Below are 14,205 nucleotides of genomic sequence, written 5' to 3'. Positions count from 1 at the left end.
GACATGAAAGTGTCACGGATTGACTTTTCCGGTCGAATGAGTCTCTGTATTTATTGATTTTCGAGATTGCGGGTTGATTGTGATTCAAGCTAAGATAACTTGAGAATCAAACAAACACTTTTTATGTTTTGATGAAACTCTAGTTAGGGTTTCAAGTAAGCATGTGAGAAACATGTCTTGAAATCACATAGAAAAATATATATTGTGGGCCGGGTTCCGGATCCGTTTATAATGATAGTTCTTAGCAAATATGTCATTCGAACTTGTAAGCAATATTATGTTCATATAAACACTTAAGACTTGAATCATGATGCACGCACACAAGGTTTTTTTAGTGATCATAGATGTATTAGAGGTGTTTATGAGAGTCATAGCAATGTTAAACATATCTATAAAAATAATCTTTGAGCACATGTTGATACGTGCTGTGACTGTTTGTTAATCAGTTCGTGAACCTTTAGCCAGTTCGTGAATTTAGGCCGCTACGGTTCGTGAACCATTCAGCTATTCTCGAACTCATATGTATACGGTTCGTTAACTGGGTTCGAGAACCGTTGGTTATTTTACAAATTTAGATCACCACATTTTGTAAACTTGATCTGTGAATTTTCCCATTCAGAACTCTATGGCTTGCGAGTTGGGTTCCTGAATCTACCTATATTATGAACTTCAGATATCTATGGATTGCGATACGGTTCGCCAACCTACACTAGGTCCAGATTTCAACAGTTTTGAAACACTGTCTTGTTGAAACATTCCCATTTTCCATGGATATAAAATATCATTGGTTGGGCAATTTTCAAATGATCCGAATGACATAAAAATGGTTCTTGAACAATAAATTGTTTCGAACTAAAATTACTAAGGACCAGAGAACATCCATTGCTTAAATCATATTTCGAGATGTTTAACAAGACAAGCTTGACTCAAAATTTCTTCTTTGCAATACTAAATATACTAGAAGTCATGTAATAGAATGGTAGCGCATGTGAGTAAATTGAATGGTTCAGTCTTCGATACCTCTTTGTTGATGAAGTTCTCCAAATGTCTTCGTTGATCTTCAATCTTCAAGGATTATTCAATGATGTCTGATACTCAACGACCAACCTCTATACCTAGTTTGAGATTTGACTTTAGTAAACTATAAATCAAGATATAGTTTTGTACATCTAATATTGAGAACAAGTTTGATACAGCAAAATTTGCGAGTTTGACCGAGCAATGTTCTAACAAATCATGGTAAAATTGAGGTATACCTTTCTGTCTTCATCTCGAACGGTAAGACTTTTATAAAGCATAAATGTGGGTATTGGCCTGTACGAGAAAAAAACCATCCTTAAAATTTGAACACAACTTCTCGAAATTGGGGGTATCAGTACGTAACAAAGATAAGCCACCACTCGTTTTGAATATTTCAGTCACTTGAGTAGACAAATTATCTGCTAACATAAAAACTCTATTAAGCGATTGATAAAAACAAGGGATAGTTGATGTTAAGTACTTAGGTTTTGTCCGGTTTTAATGGTTGGTCTTACATTTGTCCTATGTTAGGGCTTGGTACCTGGACTAGACGTTGACCTTGGTTGACTAGGTTAAGTCTAACTTTTATATTATTATTATTTTTTAAAAAACTTAATATTAGGTAAAATATTGGTGTTAATATTTGACTTTTATTTTTCAATCGAACAACTGTCAACTATTAACCTTACGTCTATGATTAAACTTAAAAAAATTATTTTCACCATCGCAGATATCTTATCCTGTTTTGTACTCTTCCTTTATTCTTCTTCTTCTTTTGAACCTTTATTCTCTGTCTAAAAATGACGATGGTGGAGTTAAGTTGTTCTTCATTGTCGATCAAGAAAATAATGTACATCCATTTTTTTCAAATCGATATATATAAACCATAATCGAAATAATGTAAGGGAAAATAAAAACCATAATTTCTGCCTTAATTCAGAAAAACCTTAAACTCCAATTATCTTCTTCTTATGAATTGATGATGTGTTTCACAGTGCGAAATTTTGAATTATTCACAAACAACAATTGTAAGATACCTAATTACAAATCGTTCAATTGTATATCTAAATTCCAATTTAGACTCAAATTCAAACCGGAGATAGAACCCACAAAGTTCTTACTCTAGAAATGTGATTGATGCTCAAATTAAAATGCCAAACCCCAAATCAAACCAATTGGATGCTCCTGATAATAGTGCATTTGTCTGATGTTAATGATGATTAAATTAGTGTTATTTGATCCTAATCCACAGTGCAACACCACCCCTGTTTATACTCACCATCACCAGTTTTTCATATAAGGTGATTTTGCATATATGGTGTTTTTCAAATTTTTTTTTATAGGAGGCGAGATCAGGGAAGGTTTTGTATTATTTTTATTGTGCCGAATATAATTGAAGAGGATAAGTACAACAAGTTTGATTTTGGAAATCTATTGGCATTTAAATTCTCAAAATTGGCATCTCGTTTGTTTCTTTTTCTTTTGATTCTTCGGTTAATTGCAGTGGTGTGGTGGAAGTGAAGAGGGCGAGCACGACAGTATACCTATTTTCCTTAGAAGAGGTAAATGAATAAAATACTTGATTATTAATAAAAAAAAAATGCATATATATAAAATAATTAGGTCAAATAAAGTCAATCACAGTTAACGCCGAGTCCAGGTACCAAACCTCAACATTGGACAAATGTTAGATCAAAGACTAAAACTGGACAATTTTAAGTACTAAACATCAATTACCCCTAACCCATTAGAGAAAACATTCAAAGTATTGGGACGTGGTGGTATACATTTGTTCTCGATATTGGGAGCTTCATTGCAATAACAACTTAGACTTTGTTCTCCCTTTGCTTCATTCATTGCATATAAAAAATTCTTAAGCAGTTGGCTGTGATGATTCTCAACCCAACTAAAACTCACTTTGCAACAACCACAAACTGTAGAACTAGGTAATCCAAGTAGCATAATGACACCCCATATTAACCCATTATCACGAATATCACCATTTTTAACAAATAATACAATAATTGAATTTATAAACAACCATTTCAATCGATACCCATGTCCAAGAGTTAAATTGTACACAAAATTCCTATTGCACTTATCCATGACAATCTTCCTAATAAGAACAAACATACAAGAAGTAATTAATTGTGTTAAAATAGTATTCATAATTACCAGCAGAATAAAAATACCTCAAAATAAGTTGAAATCCTTTTCCACGATCAAATACCCTACAAGAAGAATCAAAGACGAGGAATAAACATTTATCACTAGTAATTTGTAACTCACCTTAACGATTTTAAGCTGGAAGAGGAAATCAACTCCAACACCACTCAAATTCACGGCTTCACTCTCAGTGTTTTATAAGCATTCTTAATTTCACCCATTCGCATCCACAAAAGCAACAATACATAGTTAGATATATTGTCATCCACACCCATTCTGATTCTCCGTGGTATACATCAACTAAATTCAAACACACATGGAGTGTAAATAAATGAAAAGAAACTATATCACATAATTTATATATATCAGCACGATATGAATACCCCTTAATGAGGCCAAATATTTTTTCACGATCAATTACTTTACCGTTAAGATGAAGACCATGGTATGAAGATTCTTACTAGACAACTTGTGACTAATAAAAAAAATTATCTTGAAATTCACAATATCCATTTGAAGCATTTTATCAAACACATTCCAAGCAGTACAATAAACACAACCCCTAGCAAACATACAAGCAATTGGATCACTATACATCGAATCTGACCATACCCGTGATCACAAATTAGCTCATTACCAAATATTCCATCATAGTCATCCATTAAGATTATAATTGACCCATTATAAAACTAACCAAACAAAAAGTAAGCATATCAAAACTAAGCTAAAACTGCTTCTAATTCAATAAGGATACCTTTCAATAGCTAAAGAATCTTTACCACTATTAAATATCTTTCGAGAAAAATCAGAAAGAAGAGATGAAAATCCCTTACAGATCAATTTGGTATGGTTGTTGCTTATCTCCTTTAAGTGCTCACAGTACATCACCATCTTACCAGTAGCTGTTTCAATTTGAGAACCTTTAATATCATGTGCATCACCCAAATTAGATATAGGTTTTTCTACCAGTGAGTCTATAGTTATTAAATCCTCTTTCTCTTCAAAGAAAAGTAACGAAATTAATTTGCAGTCAAGAGTATCATTCTCTTCTTATGCTGATGGAGTTGAAGAGACTCCGCTAGAATCAAACATACAAGTTGTTTTACAACTATGGTATATTGAATTACAAAGTATAACATTTATCTTTTGAACTTCATAATTGCAACATATAAATAATCTTTGTAACTTGTTACTAGATTGTGTAATGAACTTAGGATTGATTTCATGCCTAGAAAACTATGTTTGAGTACATGAGTTTAAGAAAGTAGACTTAAGAACTTGATTAGTAGTTAAAAGAAATCAATGGATTGGTGGTCGGGTTTCTTTTGGGGATCTATAGTAGGACCGATCCCTATGCATTGGAGATCTCTAGCAGGACCGATCCTTATTGGGGATTTCTAGCTGAGCTGATCCTTACCTATTGGGGATCTTTAGCAGAACCTATTTCCGAACTCACGTACACTTTAGGGTTTGTGTGATTTTGGAAGTTGGGTTTGCAAAATATAAAAGTTTGAGGTGCCGACATTATGAGTAATTTGAACATGTGTATAAATATTTTTATTGTTCAAAGATATTTCTTGATATTCAAGGTGAGATCCCAAACGAAAATGTTTGAGAATCTTTTTACTAAGATTTTCAAATATATATGTTTTGTGTTTTCCAGCAAGCAAAACGTATCTCTTGAAAATATATTAGTTAAGTATCTTATATGCTAGATAATATTGAGTTGTAGTCCAAGAGGGATTTCGGTATGACAGCTGGATATTGGTTGGGAATTAGACAAAACCGAAAATAGGTGTTTGTTGCAGAATATTTTCGGTAATGGAAATTTCTCGGTGTCCAAACTACCTTGGTTTATAAATAGTGAAGCTTGTTCTTCTTACAACATTATCATGTGGCAGACACTTCATTTTGTAGTCACTGTTATAGCTGACTAATAGTATTACTTGTAATACTATATTATAGAGTGGAGTAACCTAATTAGGCGAAATCTCTTACGTATGCTAGTTAAAGTCTAATGTGGGACCAAGAAGCGTATGTTGGAAACTAGACGTTGCATTATTATTTTAGTTTCCGATTATTGATTTGATTAACTAATGGTTGTTAAACCTTGATTGCACCTACTTTGATTATTCTTGAGAGTCTTCACTTCTAACGCAAGGTTACTCGAACTAGATCAAGGGATTGACGATTGTTCAGATCTGTTTTTGGTTCTGACTTTTACTTGTGATCATCTACTGTTAATAGATTGTGTTCTTTGCGTGATCGATCATAAGTTGGAACCAAGTTTGGTTGAGGAGGTACATAAGAAGACATTGAAGATTTCTTATTGGTTTCGTATCTTTGTGATTTAACTTCGTGCACAAACTTGATCGAATGGGATCCATCTAGACTTGTTTATCTTTGAGAGACAATTGATTTACTAGTCGTATTGATTAGAAAACATCATTTGGTGGTATTCTTCGGTATTTGAATATGATAGTTTGTATAACTAGATCCATTACTCTTAGTAATCCATATCTTGGTAGATTTACCCAACAAAGGAGTTTATTAGATTAAACGGAATAGCCTTTCTTGAAATCAACAATATAATCTTTGATTTATTTCTTGAGATTGAAAGAGTGGTTACAGAACAGATTAGTCTTTTACTATTTCAGAGGACGATCCAGAGGAGTTGAGTGCTTGAAGTATTCACAGCGGTTGAAGCAACTTAAGATAATAGACTTTATCTTAGGATTCACGTGCATTGACCAGATTGGATGTAGGCGCAGGAATACTGAGGAAACCAGGTAACTAGGAGTAGTTTACTTAACAGGTCTCAACTATACGAAGTTGGTAATGTTCTTTATATAGCGGCTTAATTCTGTGAGTATTCCAAACTGTACTAAGTCCCAGATTTTTCTGCATTTGTGGTTTCCTCGTTAACTAAATCTTGTTATGTCTTTACTTTTATTTTTCGCAATTATAATTATTATATTAGTTATAATTTAACGCAAATACATTGTAAGTTAATCCAATACTTGGGTATATCCCTACAGTTAGGTTCGGTTTCGAACTAATACTATATACCAAGTGTATACCTTGTTGTTGTCATCTTCTTGACAGTCTCTGTCTATATTGGATCACAAAATGTGTCAGACTTATAGGTGGATATCGAAAATATTGTGGTGTACTTGTTACCCTCGTCATTTCATATATACTCGAGGTCCCAATTATATGATTCTATCAATAAAGTGCAAGTTCTTTTTCTTATGTCTCTTTAGGTATATTTTAACTTAGTAGTGAGTTTATCTTTATTTGGAGATTATTGTTAGGTTTTTAGCAACTACACAATTTTAAAAAAGCTTAAAGAGAACGATTAATTTTATTTCATATTTCTAACTTTTCATTTCGCCTCATTTTTTTGTTCTCTCCTCTTCTTTTTTCGTTTTCTACCCCCCCTCCCACCGACATGTCCCCTACCCATATCGAGAGAGATAAATCAAAGATGGTGATTCTTAATCTACAAACTCAATTAATTAAACGACCCTCCCCTCTCTTTACCCATCTATGTAATATATTTCTTTTTTCTTTGTTATCTCTCTGAATTTCTATAATGTTTTTTCTACATCTGCTTCAGTTTCATTAAAAATATTTTATTTTAGGGTCTCCTGATTTTAAAATTTTGTGCTTCTATTATTTGCACATGTTTACTTTCTCGCTAAACTTAACTTAGTATAATTTTTTGGTACGAGAAATTTTACTTGCTAGTACTTTCTTGACATGTGAAACATCAATCAGATACAATGTTATGTGTCAAACTAGACAATAAACAATTAACACCTCAGTATAGTACCACTGGCCTGATCAACGAGAGTTTCATTAATAATTTATCATCAACAAACATCACGTGAATAATTTAATGAACACATCAACTAAGAATGTATTATATACCCATTATACTTTTCTCATTATCCCAAAAAGACTTTGAGCACATTGGACGAACAAGTAAGGAAATAAATGACATCTTTATTCTCTGTCTGATGCCTATTTCACCTTTAAAATAATCCTTCAATAATGGCGTTGAAAATGATAAAGAAGGAAATGACAGCTTAAACACAACTCATAATAAGAGAGTGAGAAGCATTAATATTGTCAAACTCCCCAAGAAATATCTAATAAAACCCAATATTATGAGTTAACAAAACACAACTTATGACTTCCATAATATTATGGGATCAATTAAGCATTAAACACAACTCATAAACATATACTTCAACTCATAACACGTATTTTAACTCATAGTACTATGAGACCAACAGAAAAAATTTAACTACTTAATATATGAGACCAATAATATTAGCGACTCCGATGAAAATATTTTAACTCATAATATTATAAGACCAACTAAGCATTAAATACAACTCATCAACATATGCTTCAATTCATAACACATATTTTAACTCATAATATTATGAGATCAATAAAAATATTTTAACTAGTTTAATATATGAGACTAATATTGTGAGACCAATAATATTAGCGACTCCAGTAAAAATATTTTAACTCATAATATTATGAGACCAATTAAGCATTAAACACAACTCATAAATATATGCTTCAACTCATAACACAATACGCTCGAGTCTCTAAAGAGCCTGTCCCTACCTTGTGGAACAAGACAATAAGTAAATTCCCATAGGTCGAGGATTTTTATTGGAGTCGCTCCATTGATATTCCACGTGGTGATGTTTAAGTGGTCAGACTTGGATCTTACAAGTTGTTATAAGACTCGAAGCATATGTTTATAACAATCTGGAAAGAGTAAAATGATAAAGAAAAATTGATTTTCAATGCTGTAATTTTGAGCCGTGACTTGAATATGTGAAATCAACAATTTAAAGGTAAATAATTATATACATTTTTAAACTACACAGCTTCGATCAATGCTTATATTTCTAAAAAAAAACATATTGAGTGAAATGCATATTTTGTGTTTTTCTCCAGTAAATTCTCCAATCTGCACAACAGTTTTTCCTCCATATATTCAATATCAGTAACTTGTATAAATAAAGTATCCATTAAACAAACATATAGGGATATAAAGCTTTAACAGTATCGGTTCTAGCCATCTTATTTCTACCAGGTAGCATTTGAAGACATAAGTAATTAACATGAAGACACATTGATTACACTCGGCAAGGTAAGATTTTGTCTTAGGCGGGTTGGTCCACTTGATTTAAACAATTCTTAGATCCATGGAGAATTACCATATAAGTTGTTTTTAACTTCCTCAACTTACTTTTAATCAGCTGGATGATATACAAAGGAACTATTGGCCGAATAACTCCAAAACAATGATATTTTCTTCGAGCCTTGGCGATTCTTTTGAAAGCTTAAAAAGTTTGGTGGTCTTGGCTTCAAGAATGCTAGTAACTTTTGTTATTGTTTTTTTAACATCAAATCTTAATTAAACCAAGTAAATGTTCGTTATGTTTAAGTTAATTTGGATTAATAGTAGTCCATATTAAGACGTGTGTATGGATTAACTCATGCACTGGATACTATCTTAAGTTCAATACTGAATTACGTCAATCATTCCACAAGGTGTCTCTCTTAATCATGGAAGAAATCCAAGTATAAAACTAAAAAGTTAACTTCCCTTTTTTTTTCTTCATTATGGTGATCTAAGTCTGTGATGATGATGGTATGATCTATTGTGATGCGTATGGTATACATACAATGTATGTTGTTGATTTTATGAGTTATGGTATCTATACCATGTATGATGTTGATTTTATGATTTATGAAGTATTAACACTAGGGTAGAGTTTGATTCCGGCAAAAGGTAAAGTTTATATCATTAATTAAAAAAATTAAATAAGAGAGTTCTCTGAGATAATAAGAAATAAAAATAAGAATGAAAAAAACTTACCAATAAAGTTTCTAAAAGCTCTTTCCATTCTCTAAGCTCCATTAAAAATTTAAAGTATATATGTTAAAAATATAATGTCATTTACTCCACTATTGAGATTTGTTAAAAAGATTATTAGTACAAATGTTGTTTCACTTCCATAAAATTAAACAGAAAAAAAAAATCCAAAATCTAAAAATGGAAGTGAAAAACATAACAAACCACCGATAATAAATAAGATTACACAACTAGATGTTTGCTACTTAAACACCTTCAAATAAAAGTAGAAAACAAGAAATGAGTATTGAATGAGAAGGAGAAATAGAACGTCATAAGCCTAATAGTACCCCAGTAGATAGTTTAAGAAATCTTACTATATATATAATATAAAGAAAAGGGGGAATTTTGAACCGTGGACCTCCTTTTTTATAGATCTAACCTTGCTAACATCAGTTAACAGTACACAACTTTCTAACATGGGTAAAATTGTAACACCAACAAATTTTTCTAACTATCCAAATTTGAATCTTTCTACTCCTGTTGCAAACACAATATAGTTTCTTCCTCGAAAAATCACCAAAACAATGACTAATAGGCATCTAAACGTTAACTAACCTCTAGCTGATAGGAAATACAACCTCACCTAGTTTGTGGTCATGCTCGTACAGAAACAAAAAATTTATTTGGAGTATGAATCTCCTTATATATACAGATAATATAAAACCCCTTAGAGCAAGGGCGACGACATAGACTGTTTTGGAGTCTATCCCTATCAAAGTGAAGGAGTACAAAACTGAGCATGCGATAGAGAATTAATAGTCTATACGGTGAAAAAATATTCGTTTGAGAAAAAAAAAAAAAAAAGCAAACATTTAGCCTTGCAGTTATATAGATGGCATGATGTTATTGGATAGAGCAATAGTTGGCAGTAAATCACGTGATATAAGGAAGGAATTTTCCCTTGTACGTCGGACTGAGACATTTTTTTTTCCTTTATATTATTCTCTATAAATTAGATACGGCAAACCAACAGCCGTTTGTTTTCCCTTTCAACTTTATAAGGCAAATCAAGGGCCGTTTTTCCTATATTATTTTGCACGGAAAATTGTTAGCCGTATATGGAACACCTTTAATCAATCGTTCGAATGAAAGAGTGGGTGATTGAGTTTTGGGTGAAAGGGGGTTTCTCTCTACCCATAGTTTGACCTAATTTGATCAAATTTGATCAACTCTATCATTTTGAAAGAGACTCTCAACCCCCATATCCCTTGCTCTTAAGAACAACAACAAACCAGATAAAATAAAATAATACTACTGATTTTTTATTTTATTATATTTCTTCTTTCTACCTAATGCCAAATTTAGAATCAAATGATCCAATTATAATACTAGAAAGGTTCATGAAAGAAAACTACCTCTTTAGCAGTATGAATATTTATAAATGATTTGTCTTATTCCTAAATGGCAAATTAATTTTGAAAACTTTTACGATGCAAATATAATTTTTGATAAATAATACTTGGTTCGATAATAATATCTTTAAACAAATAAAATATTCTCCGGTTCCGATTAGGTTTGTAGAAATTAAATGCTAACTAAATAAGTTAATAATTTCCAAATATATCTAAATGAATATTTGTATAAAGTTTTGTTCAAAATTATTTTTTTATAAACATATTATTCAATGGATTAACGAGGTTTAAACTATCTTTTGAGATCCACGCACTTACCGGCTCAAACAATGATCACATATTTTACATAGTTACAATCTAAGCAATGAAATGTAATGTATGCATTAAGTAAAACCCTTCGTCCTTTGATTAAATTTTGGTGAAATTTTAGTGTAAAATAATGGAGAAATAAAATGAAAATCAACTTGGATATTGATAAATTGACTTCACTTAATTTTCACATACATAAAAGACCACAGGAACTTCCTCTTGATGGAGAATTGATCCACTGCATGTTACTATTACCCCATAATTGCCAAACAATCATATTGGAACATTGTTAAATTTTTGTATCCTCCAAAACAATTGCAGTAGGACGCCAATTGCATATTTTTACTTTCAGTAACATCCCGCCTGTTTAGATCATTTAAGCCTCAAATATTCCAACAAATTAATTTGCAATCCATAAATAATTCAAAACCATACCCAACAAACACCTCAACAATTCAAGTATTTGTTTTCAGCTTCAAAAGCTAATAAATAGCGTTAAATAAATCTCAGAGTAACATTGTTCATCTCAGTTGAATTTTCATTCAAAGTAATACCGAAAGTGGGTACCTTTTATTGTTTTGGATTTTTATAGTATGTAATAATATAACTTTTGATGTTGTATATATATATATATATAAGTGACTGGCTCACCCACTTGGGAGGATAAAGTAAAGTTTAACGTGGTAATTTACATGTGGTGTATACCATGCTATAAGACACGTTGCCAAGTGAAGGATAAAATCGTCTTTACAAATCCTTAGGTATAAATACGACTCACATCTTTATTGTTGTGGAAGCTTAATTAAGTTTGGTTACACAAAACGTTTGAGATATGAATGAAAGTTATTCACAATTTCCGAGTTACACGTTGTATATTTTTATTGTTCGTATATTACGGCCTATTAAGAGCTATTTATTAATAGACTTTTAAGTATCGTATCCGGGTTCATCACAATACAAGAAGTTATCAGCATGAATTGCTGCACGACAGTCGTTATGGGGGTTTACAATACTGAAAAAATATAATTCTCTTCAACTGATGCATATTTAGTTATACACTTATACTATGGTTTCATAGTTATATGCACATTATTTTGTTATATCTAACTTAGTTTTCCTATTTAATTAAAATTTGTGAAACATGACGAGTTAGACATTTCTCTATACACTATGAACAACATAAATTGTTGATGCGGTATAATAAGAGATATCCCAGTAGGTACGTATTAGAAATGACTCATATTTGTGATATTATTCGATTTCCGAATTTAGCCAAATATTTGAGTTTTTCTACGTCTATTATTTTCCCCATTAGGAGAATAACCGAAGGTTTTTTTGTATTAGAAATAAATTTCCTTCATTGTCTCACCATGGATTTTGTGATATATAGTTCATCTTGATTTTAGAGAAGTTTATGCGTTGTGTAAGATGTTGCGGCGAGCAATAAGTAAAGCTGCAAATTTTGCGCCTTTACATGCTCCGTTATTTTTTATGACATGCATAATATGCGCCTATTACATGCACCAAAGAGCTTTAAAAGGCTGGTGTGTGATTCACACTTTGTATATGTTATGATAAAAACAACGAGAGCTGCATATTTTAATTTTGCCTCGTAGATATACAAATGCCGAGTGATAATGAGTGTTGCATTTTTATACGATATTCAGAGTTAATATGAAGTCTTCTTGTTACCCGAGCTATTACTTAAAATCATGAATTTGGTGAATTAAATTTGCAACAGTACCTATGAAAATAAGTCTGAAGATGCAATTTTGGTAGGCATATTTAATATGTGAACCACAATAGATTTCAGGTTTAGGAACTTGATAAGCACCACACCACTAGAAGTGGTCAACTACAGGATAGTGGTGTTGATGGTGGTTTTTAGTTCAGGGCTAAAACTGTGAAACCCTGAATTTAATGTGTTGTGATTCTGCAAAGAAATAGAGTCATTTAAAATAATGAGTGTCTAGGCCTCTTTACTTACATATGTATTGAGCAATTCAGTATATGTATATAAAATTTATTCAGAATGGTGCATGTAGCAACAATCCCAAACATTCTATAAATTTTATTAATCTCTCACCTGCATTATTCATTAATGTATGGCTTATTGAGTATTTTTCCACTGCTATGTTCCCCGGCTGAACCCTTAATATTGATATGACATGACAATTGGTGTTCACTCGCAGCTGAGTAGCATGAATTTCCCAAAGTATCAAGATTGAGGTTTGCATAAAAGTACTCAGTCAGAAGACGTTGACTGCTCTCTGAGAATAAAATTAAGAATTTTGTGTCAACACACATAATGCACCAAATTTGACCAATTTTACGACAGCTCGCAAAATTCAAATTTTAACCTAATTAATTTGCAAAAATTAGGTTTTTTGCTCCCTATGCAATATCTCGAACCCTATTGGTCGAGACCAAACCTAGGTAAGCTAGGAAATTAATCTTCCATGGAATAGTAGGAGAAAAATCCTACCAAAAGTAGAAAAAACAAAGAAATAAAGAGGAACTGTGGCAAGTAAAAGCAGCAGCAAAGGGAGGCGTGGGCACGCCACTTGGACAGACGATCTACTCCAGCAGGCGCCGCCGGGCGGCCATACTCCATGTTGCCGCTAGCCGGCCCCCTTTCCCATCGACCAATCAGGTCGCTTTAAATGCGCCACACGCACTTTTAAATAAAGTTGGAAGTTGGCTGGTCGACACGCCTAAATTCCTTAAGGAATTTAATATAGACTGCCCATAACAGTCTTAAAACGATCACGGTCGTACGTTTTGGCAACTCGATTTATCAAGCTTAGCCGCTCCCTAACGTGACCGGACAAGCATCATCAGGCACACCGGCGGGCCCACTAATACTTCGATCAATCGAAGCCCTTCCAACTCGCCAACAGGACCACTAACCGGTTTCCCAAAGTTAGATGGCCCCGCGGCTTGCGAAACCCTAATTTCTGTTAAGCAGCATTACATTGATGTCGCAAAACAATCTCGGTCGTCCAACTTCGCCAGCCGAATTGACCGGTATAGATTCAATTCCGATCAGCGGACAAGGCGTGGATACGCGCACTAAAGCCCCAAATATAGCACTGGCCGGTCGAATTGTCTATAGCATGCCTCCAACACCAAAAACCGTTGGCCACACGACTTTTAAAACCTAAATTAAATCAAAGGAATCCATTAACTACCGCAAATCATCTCGGCGGCCCAACTTCGCCAGTCTAATCGGCCGGCCTAACTCATATTCTAGGCGTTCAACAAGATGTGGTCATGATCACTGGCCACCTCTCTTCCATAAGGAACAATCGGCCAAGCCGCGACCTGCCCATATGGCTCCTAAACGATCGCCCAAAGATGACTGGCCGCGTTTCTTGTAGGAGTCTTAAATAAATTAGCGGCAAC

The sequence above is a fragment of the Papaver somniferum genome, chromosome 11, assembly GCF_003573695.1.
Source record: "Papaver somniferum cultivar HN1 chromosome 11, ASM357369v1, whole genome shotgun sequence".
In the NCBI taxonomy this organism is placed as follows: Eukaryota; Viridiplantae; Streptophyta; class Magnoliopsida; order Ranunculales; family Papaveraceae; genus Papaver; species Papaver somniferum.
This window is presented reverse-complemented; position numbering follows the sequence as displayed.